The sequence below is a fragment of the Oncorhynchus keta genome, chromosome 6 (assembly GCF_023373465.1).
Source record: "Oncorhynchus keta strain PuntledgeMale-10-30-2019 chromosome 6, Oket_V2, whole genome shotgun sequence".
NCBI lineage: Eukaryota > Metazoa > Chordata > Actinopteri > Salmoniformes > Salmonidae > Oncorhynchus > Oncorhynchus keta.
Genome location: NC_068426.1, coordinates 32241252 through 32262123, shown reverse-complemented (window position 1 = coordinate 32262123; position 20872 = coordinate 32241252). Strand labels below are relative to the sequence as shown.

Below are 20872 nucleotides of genomic sequence, written 5' to 3'. Positions count from 1 at the left end.
GTACTGTAGTGGTGGAGTAGGGGCCTGAGGGCACACAGTGTGTTGTGAATCTGTGAATGTATTGTAATGTTTTAAAATTGTATAAACTGCCTTAATTTTGCTGGATCCCAGGAAGAGTAGCTGCTGCTTTGGCAGCAGCTAATAGAGCCAGATATGTATTTATTTTGAATCCCTATCTTTTGAACTGTTTAATCTACACAATAATATATATGGCGGATATATATATATAGTCTTATGTTTCCCTCTACAAGCCACGTATGATTCATTAGAAAAGAGTGGACAAGACTAAATTGGACTGGGGAAAAAATAACTTCACCAATGATGATACCTTTCTGATGCATTTCAATGTTTGATTACTTCTAATGAGCGCCGGGGGAGCTGGAGCTAATGGTGTTATGTCTGTCTGCTGTTGACTGCCCAACGTGGAGCAGAAGATTATCAGCCCTGTTTTCTCTGCTCGGTGGCAGGCAGATGTTGTACTAGTCAGTGCATTATATTTCTCATTTGTTGTGGTTATTCCCTATCAATTCTCAAAAAAGCATATTTGCAGACATTCTGAATATTCCAGTAAAACTATAACAAAGAAAATGATGAAATGACTAGGGGAATATAATGTTCATCATATATGTAGGCTACAGATGAATCTCAACTGTAAAGAATGATGTGAAAAAGTTCCTAGATGAGATAATGAGATGACTCGAGTTTTACTTCCTATTTTTTTCCCAACAGCAGTCTATACTTCCTTCAGATTGAAAGACTGTCAAAAGTACTGTCAGACTGATTTGTAATAGGCTGTCAAGTAAACATTGGAGTAAACTGTTGAACCAGAAGCTATTCTTCCTGGGGTACACACAAAACATAGAACATGACAAAATACAGAACACTAATGGACAAGAACACCAACTCAAATTAACTAAGAACACTACGAGTAAAGAACAAGATTACTAGAGGTGAGTTTCCAAAGGTGACACATCTGTGATTATATTTTTAAAAAGAATAGAAAATAAATAAATAAATAATACTAATCTCAAACATTCAAATGCTTTGTCAAGTAGACACTGATTGCGTGTCTTGTGGGGTATGTCTGGGTTTGTGAGCTGTGTGTTAACTGACGGAACAGACGATTCGGTTCTTTCAGCATGTCCATACTTCTTACAAAGACCAGTAGTGATGCACTCACCAATTAAATGGTTGAGGTAAGCCCTTTTGTCTGTAATCCCTTTGCCCTTTGGGACAGGTGTTTATGAGTGGGATATTAATCCCACCTAGGGACACTTAGCCGATTTTACTGTCAATAGCGGCAATGACGTCTTTTCTGACCCCTTGAATGAAGTAATTTAACGCTAGTAATGCATTATTTGAAACCAGGATATTTGATAAGGTATAAACCAATTAACTATGCCTCTCGAGTGGCGCAGCGCTCTATGGCGCTGCATCAGAGTGTTGAGGTCACAGCCGGCCATGACCAGGAGTCCTATAGGGCGGTGCACAATTGGGCCAGGGGGCTTTCCTTGGCTCATTGCGCTCTAGCGACTCCTTGTGGTGGGCCGGCCGCCTGCAAGCTAACCATGGTCAGTTGACTGGTGTTTCCTCTGACACATTGGTGCAGATGGCTTCCGAGTTAAGCAAGCAAGTGTTAAGAAGCAGCGCGGCTTGGAGGGGTCATGCTTCAGAGGACGCTTGACTCGACCTTCGCCTCTCCCGAGACCGATGGGGTGTTGCAGCAATGAGACAAGATCGCTATTGGATATAACGAAAATGGCAGATAAAAAAAAAAACAATTCTGCTCATTACACTGAGTGTACAAAACATTCGGAACGCCATGATAGACTGACCAGGCCTTATTGATGTCTCCTCTTAAATCCACTTCAATCAAGTGTAGATGAAGAGTAGACAGGTTAAATATTTTTAAGTCTTGAGACATGGATTGTGTTTTTGTGCCAATCAGAGGGTGAATGGGCAAGACAAAGATTTGCGTGTCTTTGCATTTACATTACATTTAAGTCATTTAGCAGACGCTCTTATCCAGAGCGACTTACAAATTTGTGCATTCACCTTATCCAGTTCCACATCCAGTGGAACAGCCACTTTACAATAGTGCATCTAAATCTTTTAAGGGGGGGGGGGAGAGAAGGATTACTTTATCCTATCCTAGGTATTCCTTAAAGAGGTGGGGTTTCAGGTGTCTCTGGAAGGTGGTTATTGACTCCGCTGTCCTGGCGTCGTGAGGGAGTTTGTTCCACCATTGGGGGGCCAGAGCAGCGAACAGTTTTGACTGGGCTGAGCGGGAACTGTACTTCCTCAGTGGTAGGGAGGCGAGCAGGCCAGAGGTGGATGAACGCAGTGCCCTTGTTTGGGTGTAGGGCCTGATCAGAGCCTGGAGGTACTGAGGTGCTGTTCCCCTCACAGCTCCGTAGGCAAGCACCATGGTCTTGTAGCGGATGCGAGCTTCAACTGGAAGCCAGTGGAGAGAGCGGAGGAGCGGGGTGACGTGAGAGAACTTGGGATATAGTAGGTTCCAGGGGCACCGGTTTGAGTGTGTCAAGAACTGCAAAGCTGCCGGGGTTTTCACGCTCAACAGTTTCCCATGTGTATCAAGAATGGTCCACCACCCAAAGGACATCCAGCCAATTTGACAACTGTGGGAAGCATTGTCAATATGGGCCGTCATCCCATGGAACACTTTCAACACCTTGTAGATGCCATGCCCCAACAAGGGCAAAAGGGGATGCAATTCAATATTAGGAAGCTGTTCGTAAATGTTTTGTACACAAAGTGTATTTTGAGTTTTTGAAGGTTGTCAGTAGCCTAATCCATAATATTCAGTTATATATTGAAGACTCTTCATATCAACAATCCAGTCCTGCCCAAGGCCCAGCTACTCAGTCATATTAAACTCTCCAACCCTCCCTTCTCTCTCTCTCGTCTTTCATCAAGACGTTCATTATATTTTTATCCCTACCAGTAGAATGAATATGATCAATCATTCTTTGTCATTAACCACAAGTGTTTAGCTTGAAGGAGCTGACGGTCATGTGTCCCAAATGGCAACATATTCCCTATATAGTGCACCTACTTTTGACCAGGGCCCATAGGGTGCCGTCACCTGCCATGTCAGCGTGATCGTTCGTTTCTCTGTTCCACATTTGTCCTTAGGTGGGATGACGCTATTGAAAAATGCAGCTTTTCCCAAAGTTGTTTGACTGAATTTTAATAAAAAATTGAAAAGATGTTGGTATATGCCATGCTGAGTCAGCGCTATAATCAACCTCCGTCATCTTGTGTTCATCTGGTGAAGGACAGCATGCATAATTACCCTGTATTGTAGTCATGCAGCCATGTGTACGTCATGTTTTTGTGCATTAAAAATGTTTAATGAGGGGCAATTCTAGGGTAACGGTATTATGCTGAGACGTTTTTCACTTTAAAATGTATGCCAAACAAAGATCAATTTTTTCAAAGTTAAAGGCCCAGTGCAGCCATTTTATATCAATATCGAATAATTTCTGGAATTTTGCTAGGACTGTCTGGAAGTGGTCTGAGTGAGGAGGGGGAAAGTAGCTGTTATTGGCAGAGGTTTGGAACCCTCTTTTATTGGCTTATTTAGTAATTTACCGCATGGTGTTGTCACCATGGAAATTCGAAACGCCTGCCCATAATGCAAAGGTCCTGTGTAGATTGTATTTTCAACCAGCAACTATCAGGAAATAGCACATTTCTTTAGTGTGTTTCATCAGCTGTTGTACAATATGATATAAAACACAGGCAGTGTTTCCCCTAAGATGTTTTTCAGCAGTGGTGGCAAAGTTTGCCAGAGGTTTCAAAGCTAATTCCCTGCAATTGTACACATTTTACCATGGCTTATGCCTTTTTCTTATGCTATCTGAGTGACTCAAACATTATCAATTATCAACAAAATCAATGACATTTTTGGAAGTTCAGATTCTCCATGAGTGTCTTGTAGTGATTGATTGTTTGTTCTCAAAAATGATCTTATTGAAAAATATGTTTCTCCATGAACTTTTCTATATACTTTATCTGGTTAATATGTTTCTCCATGAACTTTTCTATATACTTTATCTGGTTTTAGTCATTTACGTTTACACTGAAAACGTTTTCAGTGGCGTCCACAATTTAGCAGTGGCGCAAATGGAGATAGGGGAGACTGAGAGGAAAGAACAGGATTTTGACTGCACTGGGCATTTAACAAACCATACAACTCTATTCAGAATGACTACTTTGAACAATTTTTTAATTGTAATAAAAAAATAAAAATAAACATTTACTGTAAAAACTGCAGATGCTAAGTTTGGTAACATAACCGCCATCGATAAAAGACAGTACTGTGCAGCCGTCTTCATCGACCTCGCCAAGGCTTTCGACTCTGTCAATCACCAAATTCTTATCGGCAGACTCAACAGCCTCGGTTTTTCGGATGACTGCCTTGCCTGGTTCACCAATTACTTTGCAGACAGAGTTCAGTGTGTCAAATCAGAGGGCATGCTGTCCGGTCCTCTGGCAGTCTCTATGGGGGTGCCACAGGGTTCAATTCTCGGGCCGACTCTTTTCTCTGTATATATCAATGATGTTGCTCTTGCTGCGGGCGATTCCCTGATCCACCTCTACGCAGACGACACCATTCTATATACTTTCGGCCCGTCATTGGACACTGTGCTATCAAACCTCCAAACGAGCTTCAATGCCATACAGCACTCCTTCCGTGGCCTCCAACTGCTCTTAAACGCGAGTAAAACCAAATGCATGCTTTTCAACCGATCGCTGCCTGCACCCGCATGCCCGACTAGCATCACCACCCTGGATGGTTCCAACCTTGAATATGTGGACATCTATAAGTACCTAGGTGTCTGGCTAGACTGCAAACTCTCCTTCCAGACTCACATCAAACATCTCCAATCAAAAATCAAATCCAGAGTCGGCTTTCTATTCCGCAACAAAGCCTCCTTCACTCACGCTGCCAAGCTTACCCTAGTAAAACTGACTATCCTACCGATCCTCGACTTCGGCGATGTCATCTACAAAATGGCTTCCAACACTCTACTCAGCAAACTGGATGCAGTCTATCACAGTGCCATCCGTTTTGTCACTAAAGCACCTTATACCACCCACCACTGCGACTTGTATGCTCTAGTCGGCTGGCCCTCACTACATATTCGTCGCCAGACCCACTGGCTCCAGGTCATTTACAAGTCCATGCTAGGTAAAGCTCCGCCTTATCTCAGTTCACTGGTCACGATGGCAACACCCATCCGTAGCACGCGCTCCAGCAGGTGTATCTCACTGATCATCCCTAAAGCCAACACCTCATTTGGACGCCTTTCGTTCCAGTACTCTGCTGCCTGTGACTGGAACGAATTGCAAAAATCGCTGAAGTTGGAGACTTTTATCTCCCTCACCAACTTCAAACATCAGCTATCCGAGCAGCTAACCGATCGCTGCAGCTGTACATAGTCTATAGGTAAATAGCTCACCCTTTTTCACCTACCTCATTCCCATACTGTTTTTATACTGTTTTTATTTATTTACTTTTCTGCTCTTTTGCACACCAATATCTCTACCTGTACATGCCCATCTGATCATTTATCACTCCAGTGTTAATCTGCAAAATTGTATTATTCGCCTACCTCCTCATGCCTTTTGCACACATTGTATATAGACTGCCCATTTTTTTCTACTGTGTTATTGACTTGCTAATTGTTTACTCCATGTGTAACTCTGTGTTGTCTGTTCACACTGCTATGCTTTATCTTGGCCAGGTCGCAGTTGCAAATGAGAACTTGTTCTCAACTAGCCTACCTGGTTAAATAAAGGTGAAATAAATAAAATAAAAAACAGGATTACAGTAAAGCTCCCCTCTGTTGTATGTATTCTGTTACCAAACTTTATCTGCACAGTTCTTCCTGTAATTTTTTTTTGTTTTGTCAAATCCGCATAATCCTGTTACCATGGAATTACTCGTCATTTTATATTGTTTTGATGACATCATGAAGACCAATTTGGCTCACTCACTAGCCATTACTATCACTAAAATTATATAGGGGAAAAGATTCCCAATAATCAGTTGAATCAATGGAGATATGTTCAGCTGAAATATAATTATCAAGCTAAAAGTGGGAGTTTCTCGTGGAACAAACTACGCAGTGATGTGAACATGCATCACACACTCACATAAACACATACATTATGCTAGATATGGAATATCATCATGTCATTATCCTTGTACAGTATGTGACCTTTGCAACTGACCTTTCAGCCAATGAATGCCCAAACCCCAGACATTTGATCCTGTTGCTCACCCTACATTACCAGACTCATGTTGCCAGTGGTGACCAAGTGTAATTAGGTTAGTGAGAGAAGTAACTAGATTCTGCTGAGGAAATTGTCTCTCTGGAACAGTATGGCTGTCCAGGAGGTTTTAGGGCTGTGTGGTGTTCATTAGGGCATGTATGAAACCATTTTTAAAATGTTTTGCAAAGGAAATGGGAATTCATGTTTCTCATTCAACCAGTAAGTCCATGTAGTCCCTCTGTTTTTTCTCACTTTTCTTCTGTTTGGTGCCTAATGAACAGAACCCTGCATACTGCCGGTTGGGGAAGGGATGTTGTTTGCGGTGTTTCCCCTCCTGTAACCACATTGACTCTGATGTCAGCCTGCTTTACTGAGGGTTAGATGCCCCTGATGCCTTTTAAAGTTTGTCATCTGGTTAGACTGGGCAGATTGCTCAGGGTTAGATACCCCTAATGTAATAAAGCATCTTCCCGTTTTCAGTGTTGGGGATGCTACTCTGAAAATACAGTTTGCCAAGCTACCAATTACTTCAGACTGGAAAAAGTTAAGCTACCCTAAAGAAAAATATAGTGTACTTAACTAAAGTTACGCTGAAAACGTAGTTCACCGCATCCAAACTACTTTTGATAAATTATCATATGTACAGTCGTGGCCAAAATTTGAGAGTGACACATTCATTTTCACAAAGTCTGCTGCCTCAGTGTCTTTAGATATTTTTGTCAGATGTTACTATGGAATACTTAAGTATAATTGCAAGCATTTCATAAGTGTCAAAGGCTTTTATTGACAATTACATGAAGTTGACGCGAAGAGTCAATATTTACAGTGTTGACCCTTCTTTTTCAAGACCTCTGCAATACGCCCTGGCATGCTGTCAATTAACTTCTGGTGGCCGCCCGAAGTTTGTCAGAATTTGTGGGTTTTTGTTTGGCCACCCGCCTCTTGAGGATTGACCCGACGTTCTCAATGGGATTAAGGTCTGGGGTGTTTCCTGGCCATGGACCCCCCCCCCCAAAAATATATGTTTTGTTCCCCGAGCCACTTAGTTATCACTTTTGCCTTATGGCAAGGTGCTCCATCATGCTGGAAAATGCATTGTTCGTCACAAAACTGTTCCTGGATGGTCGGGAGAAGTTGCTCTCGGAGGATGTGTTGGTAACATTCTTCATTCTTAGGAAAAATTGTGAGCCCACTGCCTTGGCTGAGAAGCAACCCCACACTGAATGGTCGTTGAATACTTTACTGTTGGCATGACACAGAACTGATGGTAGCGCTCACCTCGTCTCCCACCGGACAAGGTTTTTTCCAGATTCCCCAAACAATCGGAAAGGGGATTCATCAGTGAAAAATTACTTTACCCCAGTCCTCAGCAGTCCAATCCCTGTACCTTTTGCAGAATATCAGTCTGTCCCTGATATTTTTCCTGGAGAGAAGTGGCTTCTTTGCTGCCCTTCTTGACACCAGGCCATCCTCCAAAAGTCTTTGCCTCACTGTGCGTGCAGGTGCACTGTCACCTGCCTGCTGCCATTCCTGAGCAAGCTCTGTACTGGTGGTGCCCCGATCCCGCAGCTGAATCAACTTTAGGAGACGGTCCTGGCGCTTGCTGGACTTTCTTGGGCGCCCTGAATCCTTCTTCACAGCAATTGAACCGCTTTCCTTGATGATGTGATAAATGGTTGATTTAGGTGCGATCTTACTGGCAGCAATATCCTTGCCTGTGAAGCCCTTTTTGTGCAAAGCAATGATGACGGCACGTGTTTCCTTGCAGGTAACCATGGATGGCAGAGGAAGAACAATGATTCCAAGCACCACCCTCCTTTTGAAGCTTCCAGTCTGTTATTCAAACTCAATCAGCATGACAGAGTGATCTCCAGCCTTGTCCTTGTCAACACTCACACCTGTGTTAACGAGAGAATCACTGACATGATTTCAGCTGGTCCTTTTGTGGCAGGGTTGAAATGCAGTGGAAATGTTTTTGGGGGATTCAGTTAATTTGCAGTTTTCTGTTCAATTGCAATTCATCTGATCACTCTTCATAACATTCTGGAGTATATGTAAATTGCCATCATACAAAATGAGGCAGCAGACTTTCAAAATTAATATTTGTGTCATTCTCAACTTTTGGCCACGACTGTACATCTGAAATGTCATAGACTGCAAATTGCAATGACAGATCACTCTGGAGTAATTTGTGAATAGATTGCTTGTGTTTAATAGGATAAATTACACAATGTTTAAAGAGAGAATTAGGCAGATCTGATGCCAAATGTTTTTTGGTCTACTTATTTTCTTTTCATAAAAATAGTGTTGTTCCAGTAGTTATCTACACCACTACATGGCAACAAGTAATTAACTACTGAAAACACTACAAAGATTAGCATTTAGTTCAACTATCAACAAGCTGCTGCAAAATGTAGTTAAATTACTAGGTGAAATGCATGTAGTTGATTACTCTCCAACACTGCCCTTTATTAGCTAGCTACTTGTTTGCGAGGCCTTTTTACAGTTTATCTGTCTAAACTTAGCAAAGAGGGTTTTATTTCTGTCACTTGTTCTTAAAATAAAATAACTATTTTTTTGACACCAGACAGCATTTTTTGTGAGGTTATTCGGCTATTATAATCTGTTGGTCTATCATTCCCACATAGGGTGGGTGGATCTGTGTGGATGGGGGGGAACATCTGGGTGCGTCAGCCAGAAGAATATTTATCTGATTAAAATCCTACACACTTATCCTATGGGCTCAACTTCCTCGTTCACATCTAAATTACTCACTCACACTTACTGATTTGGGGTAAACGTTAATCATGTACATCATGTTCTAACTTTCCAGTTACATTTTTTGCAAAGAACGCCCTTATGTGTCACTGACATCACGGGTTTGTGTTGTTGTTTCCTTGATGCATACAACTGTAGTTGTCTGCGGCAAAGATTTTTACACCTCTCTTCACACTTGTGCCACCCCATTTTTCACCCCTTCCTCTTTCGATCTTGAACAATAGTGTCCTATTGTTCACTTCATGAGAGGTTTGAGCAAGCACTTAGTGATTTCAAGTGTATGGCGGTTGACTTCAGTGTGAACTGCTAAATTCTCATCAACAGCTTCCGATGGCTCATTTGACCCCATCCTCTCCACTGCAAGTCTCCCACAGCGTTGTTGTAAATTAGAATGTGTTCCCTTATCAACTCGTGTGGAAAAATAAAGAAAGATAGCCTAGATAATAAAATTAAAGTAGAAAGATTCACTTCCGGCTCCATGCAATGTCACCAGTGCAGCTAGAGGTGACAACTCTAGATCACTTTTACTCCACACACAGAAATGCATTCAAGGACCTCCCTTTGGTAAATCAGATCATAATTTAGCATTAACCAACCTCTGTCCTCTGGACCCCAAGGGGTGCGCATTTTGGTTTTTGCCTTGACACTACACAGCTGATTTAAATGATCAAAGCTTGATGATTAGTTGATTATTTGAATCAGCTGTGTAGTGCGAAGGCAAAAACCAAAAAGTGCACCCCTTGGGGTCCAGAGGACAGAGTTTGGGAAATCCTGCCATAATTCTATCCTCCTGCTTACATGCAAGAACTCAAACAGGAAGTACCAGTGATGCGGAGGTGGTCCGATGAAGCGGATGCAGGACTGTTTCACTAGTACAGACTGGAATATGTTCTGGGATTCATGGAGTTTCCCACATCAGTCACTGGCTTCACTGATAAGTGCGTTGACGATGTCGGATCCATAGTAATCGTACATACATACCCCAACCAGAAGTCATGGATTACAGGCAACATCCTCACTGAGCTAAAGGCTAGAGCTGCCTCTTTCCAGGAGTGGGCTCTGATGCTCGATGAATGTGGCAAGGCTTGAAAACTATCCCAGATTACAAAGGGAAACCCTGTCATGAGCTGCCCAGCGATGCGAGCGTACCAGACAAACTAAATGCCTTCTATGCTCGCTTTGAGGCAAGCAACACTGAACCACCATGCACGAGCTGTTCTGGACAACTGTGTGGATCTCGCTCTCTGTAGCCGATCTACGAAAATTCTGTAAACAGGTTTACATTTGCAAGGCTGCGGGGCAAGACTGAATACCAGGATGTGTACTCGGAGCATGTGCTGACCAGCTGGCAAGTGTCTGTCTTAACTGACCTTTTCAACCTATTCCTGCCAGGACAACAACCTCGCCCTCAACGTCAGCAAGACAAAGGAGCTGATCATGGACTACAGGAAACGGAAGGGCGAGCATGCCCCCATCCACATCGATGGGACTGTAGTGGAGCGGGTCGAGAGCATCCAGTTCCTCTGTGTCCATATCACTAAGGAATAAACATGGTCCACACATATCCACACTGTTGTGAAGAGGGCACTGCCTCTTCCCCCTCAAAAGGATGAAAATATTTGGCATGGGCTATCAGATACTCAAAGTTTGACAGCTGCACCATTGAGAGCATCTTGACTGGCTGCATCACCCCTTGGTGCGGCAACTGAGTTGTGTGTACGGCCCAGTACATCACTGGGTCTACCATCCAGAACCTCTATACCAGGCAGTGTCAAAGGAAGGCCCAAAAATTGTCAGACTCCAGACATCCGAGCAATAGACTGTTCTCTCTGCTGCCGCATGGCAAGCGGTACCAGCGCACCAAGTTTGGAACCAACAGGAGCCTGAACAGCTTCTAGCCCCAAGCCATAAGACTGCTAAATAGCTAATCAAATGGCTACCTGCATTGACCCTTTCTTGCGCAAACTTTCTTGCGCTGACTCGATGCACTGACTCTATGCGCACACACACACTGGACTCTACCCACACGCTCACACATACTTACACTGACACCCCAACACACACTCACACACATGCATACTGACGCCACACACATTCTCAGTCACCACATACACTGCTGGCTGCTACTGCTCAGTCTTATCTATTCTGTTGCCTAGTCACTTTACCCCTACCTATATGTACATAGCTAACTCAATTACCACATGATTATTGCATCTGTCAAATATGACGTTTCCACAAACTGGCCTAGTTTGATTTAGCTTATTGTTTTTTTTCTTCTACAGATGACGAAACAAGTTGGTGGTCTAAGGTAGTTGGATAGCAGGTCAATGTCCGTGTTTGTCATACTTGTCCATAACCTGAATGACTCAGGGCAGTCCTATGGTTAAAGATGTTAGATAATGCTTTGTGTTCTTTGTGTGGATGCATGCTTATGGTATTAAAGTGTAACTGACAGCATTTTAGCAACATTAAATCTTATTAGAATTATGTTCATATACACCCCTAGTGCGAGGACATAGATATGGTCCTTTTTTTAAAATTCTTAGAACGTTTGGGATTTACATATAGTAAAGTGTTTGAAAATAATATAGCAATATAGAGTGGGGAAAAAGGCTGTGTTTTGACAATTATTAGACACTGCAGTAAATAAAACTCAATAAAAATATCGGTGTCATCCAGGAGTCTATGGAGATCGGTGTGCCAAAGCCAATCAGAGCTTCAGTAGGCCTTTATGCAAATAAGCCATTTGCCACCTGAATGGATTTCGGCAAATATGTAAATACCATGGGAGTCCTCTTACATTTGGGAACTTCACAGTCCTATTGATCAAGTGATGATCAAATAACTAATGCTAGCCAGAGCAAGATGAGCTAAAATCTAATGAGGGAACGTTAGATGAACCCTCTTTTTCAGCTAGTTGGCCATCAAAATTTTACTGGTAAATGATGGGGAATTGTAGCTTGTCCCAACCAAACACCCAAGCTAACTGGCTACTTCCAGACACAAATGAGAGAACACCTCACTCTGACCATTTTATTTGCCCTAGCAGAGCTCGTTAGGCATGTTATCTAGAGCATTCGTGACTAACTTACTGTTATCGCCTACGTTTAACTGACACTGGTCATATGCAATGGGTGTTGCGCATTCATAAATTAATCAGTTATTCTGTGTCTCTGGCACACTCTGACGAGTGCTCTGAAATCGAAGTGTTCAGCCAGAGTTACTTTTCGAACGAATGAGATATGCTAACTAGAAAAGTCGTTAAAGTTCAGCATAGCTAGCTAGCAAAACAATTCACATTTCTTACTAGCTAACCAAATAACACCTGTATCTATAGCTGTGTATAGCCACTGAAAAATGATATTAGGTTAAAAAGTCAGTCACTCACCCACTCCTCCAATGGCATGACATCCTCCTAGCTAGCTTGCTAGCTGCTATCTAGCTAAAATTAGGCTCTGTGTTTTTAGCTTGCTAGGAGGATGTCATGCCATTGGAGGAGTGGGTGAGTGACTGACTTTTTCCCAAGACTGATTTGTGATCATAGTTTGATTGTATTGACATTCTCAGTCTTGGTTACATTTGTCTGTTTTTGTCCAATATATTGAGACATTGAAACTGAAATAGTGCATCCGAATGGAGGCAGCAGACAATGTACCAGGCCAGCTGTGATTTACAACTTGACAGCAATGTTTTTTTTCGACTACCAAGAAATGTATTGCTGAATTATATGAATCATGCATTGAACTGCATCCATCTATACTGTCAACAATGCCTTAGTGTACGTCATGGAATGTTGAATAAAATGGAACCTATTTTCAAACCTCTTTATAAAGTTAGTTTGGTAGCTTAAACTGGGAATTTGATATTTGACTCATATTATGATTGTATATTTGTTTCATATCTGCAAAGCAGTTAAAATGCTGTCAGTTCCACTTTAACTGAATCACTTCTCAGCCGATATTAACGTATGTGAGAGAAGGTCGTTGAGGTGAGACCGGGAGAGCCTATCACCTTGCAAGACATTATGGTGTGTTCTTAGTCAGCAGGACACAAACGCTACTAAAGCTCTTAAACTGAGACATTAAGGTTGGCTTTTACATTATACACTCCGATACCAATTATTAAACCGTAATAGATCAAGTTACTTTTCACTTTTATAAAAACGTTTTTGTTGCATGCTGAGTGAAGCTGGTAAGCAACCCCGTTGCTCTCAGACAAGACACAGAAAGACAGACCGATGTCCTTACTCCTTAAGAAGGCCAGGCAGACTGCAGTCTGCGTGTACATCCACTGGACCTTCTGTGAAGTGATAGCTACCTCCCAGGTTTATTTCAGTCCTGTGTACTACTTCTGGGTATGTTTGGTGCTGGCTGTGTCTAGAGTAAAGAAGGGACTCAGGTGCTGCCTGCTTGGTTTCATATATACTTTCTACGCAGGTGCAACAGATAACCTAGAAACACAAATCTATGAGTCAAATACAGAATAGACTTGAATACTGGTGGGAAAACGGGCAGATGCTAGTCATCATAAATTTCCATGAACCATTTCCTATCTGAGTCAGTCACATAGTTGAATGACAGATCACATCAACTACACCAGACAATAGATATAGCTGAGGTGACTCATCTTGAACCATAGATTACCACTGATATTGTATGGCATTTAATAAGCTCACATTTTTCAGGAGAATGGATGTCATATCCTCCTCCGATGAGGGACAATCGCACAGGGCGGATCTGATTTCATAACTTTAATTGGTTTTCTTTATCAACCCTACACTGTTCATACAGTGTGAGCATACGTTTGCGTTCCACAATGAAGGTTAATCAAACGGCAGGCTATCTGTGGGCATTGGTGTTGTATTACAGCATCAGTCTATTGGCGGATCTATGTCTGTCGAGTGGGTCATTCTGCCTGCCTGCCAGACAGACATCAGAGGTCTTGTCTAGAGCTAAATGAACTCCTAGTTGTATCAAGGGAAATGCTTCTCATGATGTTGCGGCCCATCCGCATCTAAACACTTTAACACAACAATGAGTCAGATTTTATGCCGTTTGCCACAGCTCAACAGAGGTGGGACCAAGTCCCTATTATTCAAGTCACAAGCAAGTCTCAAGTCACAAGGTCTGAGTCTCAAGTCGAGCCCCATGTAGAATGGGCCAAGACTAGAGTCAAGTCCAAGTCGTGCAGTCTTAGAGCAAGCTAAAAATCTATAAAAAATCTCTACATGCAACGACTTTTTCAACTACAAATCTTTGTCTTTTTATTGAAGCTACCAGACACTTCTTCATTATTTTGTCTACAACATTTTTATTAGCCTATGTAATTGTAAAACAAGGACCTTGTAGCTGTGGTAAGGGCATGAAATCAGCTGAAGGCAAGGCAGGTTGACATGCTCATAGTGTATATTTATTTACAGGTCTTGGTGATCCAATGGTGAAAGTGCCCTAATCATGCAAAATACACCAAGTAGATTTACCACATATACAAGGGCAATGGCCCAAAAGAAATGGCATCTGTATCAGGCTCAATAGCACAAATGAAATCTGAACGGACACCGGTAGAGGGCTTGACTGTATACCCTCTCCCTGAGAAACCAAATTGAAACTGTCTTACAGGAGCTCAAACTGGTAGGCCTAACGTAAACTCACCCCATTCCGCACAAATGTGCACAACCGCAACATTCAAACGAGGCTACAAAGAAAACTAATGGGTCTGTAGCGACTGTGTTGACTTCAAAATCGGGGGTGTGAACTACGTTTCTATTCAAGCGTTGATCGACATGGTAATGGCTCTATAGTATTGGAGAAAAGTTGGAAAAAACGGACCCTCCGTTACATCGGGACGTGTCGTAACGTACAGCACTCATAAAGCAACTATTTCTGTCTTACAATCTCTCTCCACCAGGTGTAGCATGACTCTCATCCTTTAAAAACAAGAAATGGACAGTGACGGGGGTAAGGGGGGGGATACCTAGTCCTTTTTTGCTTCATTGCATGCCATCATTCTCAAAGCCGCTGTTTACTTCTAAGATCACTTTAGCACCGCCCTAAAAACCCGATACAAATTCGACTCAACTTTCAAATAGGTATGTAATGACACATTATATAAACTCTTTATAGTGTTTTATTTACATTTTAGAGGTGATAAGTTGGACAGATCGAGTGAAAATAAGCAATTTTCCCACACGACATCTCTCCTTCTCACTATCACGCATTAGTTTCGCTTCCCCACCCACCATTTTTAAAAAGAACCGACGAGGCTCATTGCCTGCTTGAATTATGCATAAACGGGCAGCGTTTAGGTCATGTAATTGATTTTGTTGGAAAGGGGAGAAATTGTGCTTTACAATGGTATTGACATTACAGTTGATCTGGAAGTATTTTGATTTTGGGGCTCTAAAATAAGGGCAGTTGTTTGGACCAAGGCGATGTACTAGTTTACGTTACATAATATAAGCATTTGCCCCCCAGGACCATGCAATTACCCAATTGGAAATAAACAATAAACTGGTTCTACAATGTAAAAGGCAATTTCCACATCCAATGGTACATTTGTCTTAATCAGACTTAATGGTTATTATTAATGATATTTCAACACCATGCATACATGGAACAATCATTTTATCGTATTCAACGTTCCTCTGACTCCAAAGCCCGGGGCGCAGGACACAGCCTATTTCTATGGGCACAACAAAATGACAGACATAGGACACAGACACATGGAACTCTGACATAAACCGTGAAACACGAACAAAGGAAAACATACCTTGAATAACAAACAGAACTTCGACCAAGAGTATTGCGAACGGCCATTGCACTGTAAACATCGCGCCTACTCAGGGCCGGGTAAGAAATCGTTGGCTATAAATTGAAAATGTATCGTAGGCCTATCGAACATGAAACAGATGTCTACGTGTTGTAATGAACGGTACAGGGATTGAATGATGAAACGCTAGTAATTATTGTAGTATTAGATGTAATATATATTTACCACATAGGGCCTATGCATTTTAAATGTGTGAAAGCAACAGCAAACGTTTCAACAAGAGAGGAAAAAAACACTCCACTGGTGGGAGTTTGGAGAGCAGCGCCTGTGGTGCGTCTTTGCCACAGTAATAATTCATTTTAACAACAAATTCTAAGTGCAAGCTTCATAAGTACATGATCTATGTCAAGCAAGTGTTACATACCAAAAGACCAGTTGGCCTATGATAGTAATTGTTGCCCCATTGCTGGTGAGCTTGCGAAGTAAACAGTTAATATTCATGAGCATATTTATTTGAGCCAATCCTCTCTCCCTACAACTTTTGTTTGCGCTGCACTGGATCCTATTCCTCTACAGCAGATTATAAATATGTTCGCTAGCTCACCCGACCTGTGTTTATTTGACAGTTTGCTGGTCCCAATTAGGGTGCTGAGTTTGTGGAGTGAAACAATCTGTTGCAGTTTTTTTTATTTTTTGCAAGGGTGATGCTGCGGGCTACGGTCTCTGGCTGCGTGTAGCATAATCCACTTAAACTCTGCCACAAAATGAGTGACACAACCTGGCAAGATAATTTCACGTCCCCAGACTCAAGTCAAAGTTGAGTCCTGAGTTTTAATGCTCCAAGTGAATTCTGAAGTCACTTTATTTTCCATTCTCAAGTCATCAAATGTGTGACTCGATTCCACAACTCTGAATCTCAATATAGCTCAGCCTGTTCACACTAGTGGGGTATCAAACCGGTGAGGCACATGGAGAGATCAACGCAACAAAACTGAGGGGTGGTTCTATTCTTTGTGCCCTTTTATTTTATCTTTTATATTTTTTTATATTGCAGATATATTTTGGGTTCTGTGAATTTAATTGTTTGCATAATTTCTAATCCACTTTATATAAAAACAATCAGCACTGACCCCTCCCCTGATTGGAGGAAATTAACGGACAACAATACTTCTATTGCTATTTTCACTCACATGTATGGTATGTGTAGTTAAATAAATGTACATATTCCTATTTTCCATTTTCTGCAAGTGCTGGGTTTTTACCCACAGCGGCCAATCCAGCATTCATTCTGATCTTAATTCCAACCCTTCGATGTCCACAGGTTAACAAATCTTTGCCAGTATAATACCATTTTGCTATTTCCTTTTGCAATACATCCCTCCATTTTACTGTGATGTCTTACAAGGGTCTTGAATTTCCCTATTTGTAACATTTCTACCAGTATTTCCCTAAAAATAAATACTTTACCCAAGAGGGTAATGATATTTCCCATTGACTGATGATCGTGGTTTTTCCAGGTGCCCTAACAGTACAGTTTACAGTTTGAACACGGATATTAAAACAACCATTCATGGACCTGACTCCAAAAACGAGTCACTGATGGACAGGGTCAGAAAATATGCTCTATTGATTCTGTTTTTCTTCATGGCAGAGTCTGCCCCATATATTGAGGATTCTTTTTGTAGCAAGTATTTTATATAATACTGTAGCTTAGCTTGTCAATTGTTTTATATACAGTGCATTCGGAAAGTATTCAGACCCCTCAAATTGTTTCCACATTTTGTTACGGCCTTATTCTAAAATTGATTGAATTATTTTTTTCTCTCCTCAATATACAAACAATACCACATTATGACCAAGCAAAAACAGTAGTTTTTTTTGACAATCCACTGAAAATGTGCGGTTTTAATCTGCAAAACCCACTCTTAAACACAGGATGAGCCTCTGTTAGTAGCCTGCTGGGGAAACAGTTTGGAGTTAGATATAATTTCGGTATAATTGAGGTTTTAACAGAGTTGTAATGCCTTAATGGTAGGGAGCATAAATGTAACTACATGTAAAGTGCGAATTTGCATTAGTATACGTATAAAATGTCCCGATGCAAAGTTACACCTCACTTTTCTATTTTTCGAGTTATTACATAAGCCAATCAGAATGCCGAAGTAATGTCAGAATTTTTTTTCCCCAGGGAGTGATGTAATAATGGAGGACCTGGCAAGGCAGCATATTTACTATAAAGTAAACTCCCAACAGAAATAAGTTCAAATTTAACTAAATCATTTACATTTTCAGCAAACTTACAAGCAAATACTTCATGAATTTGTTACAAATCAACTTAGCCCTACCAGCCTGCTAACATTAACATTATGTTAGCGCTATATGAGTCAGCTAATTGCTTTCATCACCTAGCTTACAGCTACATTAAAGTATACCAAAGTTTTGGAAATACAGTGCCTTGCGAAAGTATTCGGCCCCCTTGAACTTTGCGACCTTTTGCCACATTTCAGGCTTCAAACATAAAGCTATAAAACTGTATTTTTTTGTGAAGAATCAACAACAAGTGGGACACAATCATGAAGTGGAATGACATTTATTGGATATTTCAAACTTTTTTAACAAATCAAAAACTGAAAAATTGGGCGTGCAAAATTATTCAGCCCCTTTACTTTCAGTGCAGCAAACTCTCTCCAGAAGTTCATTGAGGATCTCTGAATGATCCAATGTTGACCTAAATGACTAATGATGATAAATACAATCCACCTGTGTAATCAAGTCTCCGTATAAATGCACCTGCACTGTGTCTCAGAGATCCGTTAAAAGCGCAGAGAGCATCATGAAGAGCAAGGAACACACCAGGCAGGTGGTCCTGTAGCTCAGTTGGTAGAGCATGGCGCTTGTAACGCCAGGGTAGTGGGTTCGATCCCCGGGACCACCCATACGTAGAATGTATGCACACATGACTGTAAGTCGCTTTGGATAAAAGCGTCTGCTAAATGGCATATATTATATTATTATTATAGGCAGGTCCGAGATACTGTTGTGAAGAAGTTTAAAGCCGGATTTGGATACAAAAAGATTTCGCAAGCTTTAAACATCCCAAGGAGCACTGTGCAAGCGACAATATTGAAATGGAAGGAGTATCAGACCACTGCAAATCTACCAAGACCTGGCCGTCCCTCTAAACTTTCAGATCATACAAGGAGAAGACTGATCAGAGATGCAGCCATGAGGCCCATGATCACTCTGGATGAACTGCAGAGATCTACAGCTGAGGTGGGACACTCTGTCCATAGGACAACAATCAGTCGTATATTGCACAAATCTGGCCTTTATGGAAGAGTGGCAAGAAGAAAGCCATTTCTTAAAGATATCCATATAAAGTGTTGTTTAAAGTTTGCCACAAGCCACCTGGGAGACACACCAAACATGTGGAAGAAGGTGCTCTGGTCAGATGAAACCAAAAATGAACTTTTTGGGAACAATGCAAAACGTTATGTTTGGCGTAAAAGCAACACAGCTCATCACCCTGAACACACCATCCCCACTGTCAAACATGGTGGTGGCAGCATCATGGTTTGGGCCTGCTTTTCTTCAGAAGGGACAGGGAAGATGGTTAAAATTGATGGGAAGATGGATGGAGCCAAATACAGGACCATTCTGGAAGAAAACCTGATGGAGTCTGCAAAAGACCTGAGACTGGGACGGAGATTTGTCTTTCAACAAGACAATGATCCAAAACATAAAGCAAAATCTACAATGGAATGGTTCAAAAATAAACATATCCAGGTGTTAGAATGGCCAAGTCAAAGTCCAGACCTGAATCCAATTGAGAATCTGTGGAAAGAACTGAAAACTGCTGTTCACAAATGCTCTCCATCCAACCTCACTGAGCTCGAGCTGTTTTACAAGGAGGAATGGGAAAAAATGTCAGTCTCTCGATGTGCAAAACTGATAGAGACATACCCCAAGCGGCTTACAGCTGTAATCGCAGCAAAAGGTGGCGCTACATTAAGGGGGCTGAATAATTTTGCACGACCAATTTTTCCGTTTTTGATTTGTTAAAAAAGTTTGAAATATCCGAATAATGTTGTTCCACTTCATGATTGTGTCCCACTTGTTGTTGATTCTTCACAAAAAAATACAGTTTTATATCTATGTTTGAAGCCTGAAATGTGGCAAAAGGTCGCAAAGTTCAAGGGGGCCGAATACTTTCGCAAGGCACTGTACATAACGCCATCTAACCAGTTGTCAAAGAATGTTAGCTACATGCAGCTAACGTTAGCTATTTAGCCAACTAGCTATTAGCCTAGCCAAACACCAGGGTTATGGTTGGCAAGCTACAGCCCAACTATTGTGGACCAGCTTGAAAACAACTAACACAACTTAAACTCAACCACAGATCAAAGCAAAGAGAGAGCAGAGATTTACAGATTAATGGCTGGGGCCCATCCGATAGTAAAACCTTTAAAAGCATGCAGGCTAAGTTGGCAACCAAAGCCAGGGGGAGGCAGGTGCTTCACTGGCTGATGGAGAGTCAGAGAAGTCCCAAATGGGTAGATTCCAGATGTCTGTCAGCTAACGCATAAGCACTAAGGCAAGGCGGGAAAAGTTACAAAACATCAGTAGCTGACTTCACAGAGCACATGCAAAGAAGTTGTCAAACAAAAAGGTGAACAGACGTGGTACTACAAAATAATGGCATGCAGGTATGACTTTCTTTCAGTTTGAGCCCATGGGAAGAAGGCACCGGAGTCTGCCGTGATCACAGGTTCCCACTAAATAACAGAGCTACAATGTCTGTGAAGAGCATGCTGCATGGCCGCATGAGACCGATCTGGTTCTTGTTGACATCACAATTCCTGTGATTGGTTCATTGTAGTTCACCACAGCCAACACTTGATCTGGAATGTGATTACATGCGAGCATGCCTAGTTACATTTACATTTAAGTCATTTAGCAGACGCTCTTATCCAGAGCGACTTACAAATTGGTGCATTCACCTTATGACATCCAGTGGAAC

At 41.7% G+C, this 20872-nt stretch overlaps 1 protein-coding gene across 6 annotated transcripts in view; it reads left to right on the top strand.

Annotated features, from left to right (window-relative positions):
• ttc33 (tetratricopeptide repeat domain 33) overlaps positions 1–20872 on the top strand; it is a 59590-nt gene that overhangs the window by 7085 nt on the left and 31633 nt on the right. The window contains exon 1 of one of the 6 annotated variants that reach the window (XM_052521322.1): positions 15770–15932. The exons of 4 other annotated variants lie outside the window; for them this stretch is intronic. The gene's annotated coding sequence lies outside the window, so the exon portion shown is untranslated. Of the gene's footprint in view, positions 1–15769; positions 15933–20872 lie in introns of those variants that run through there. One more of the 6 variants, XM_052521320.1, reaches the window with a different exon arrangement.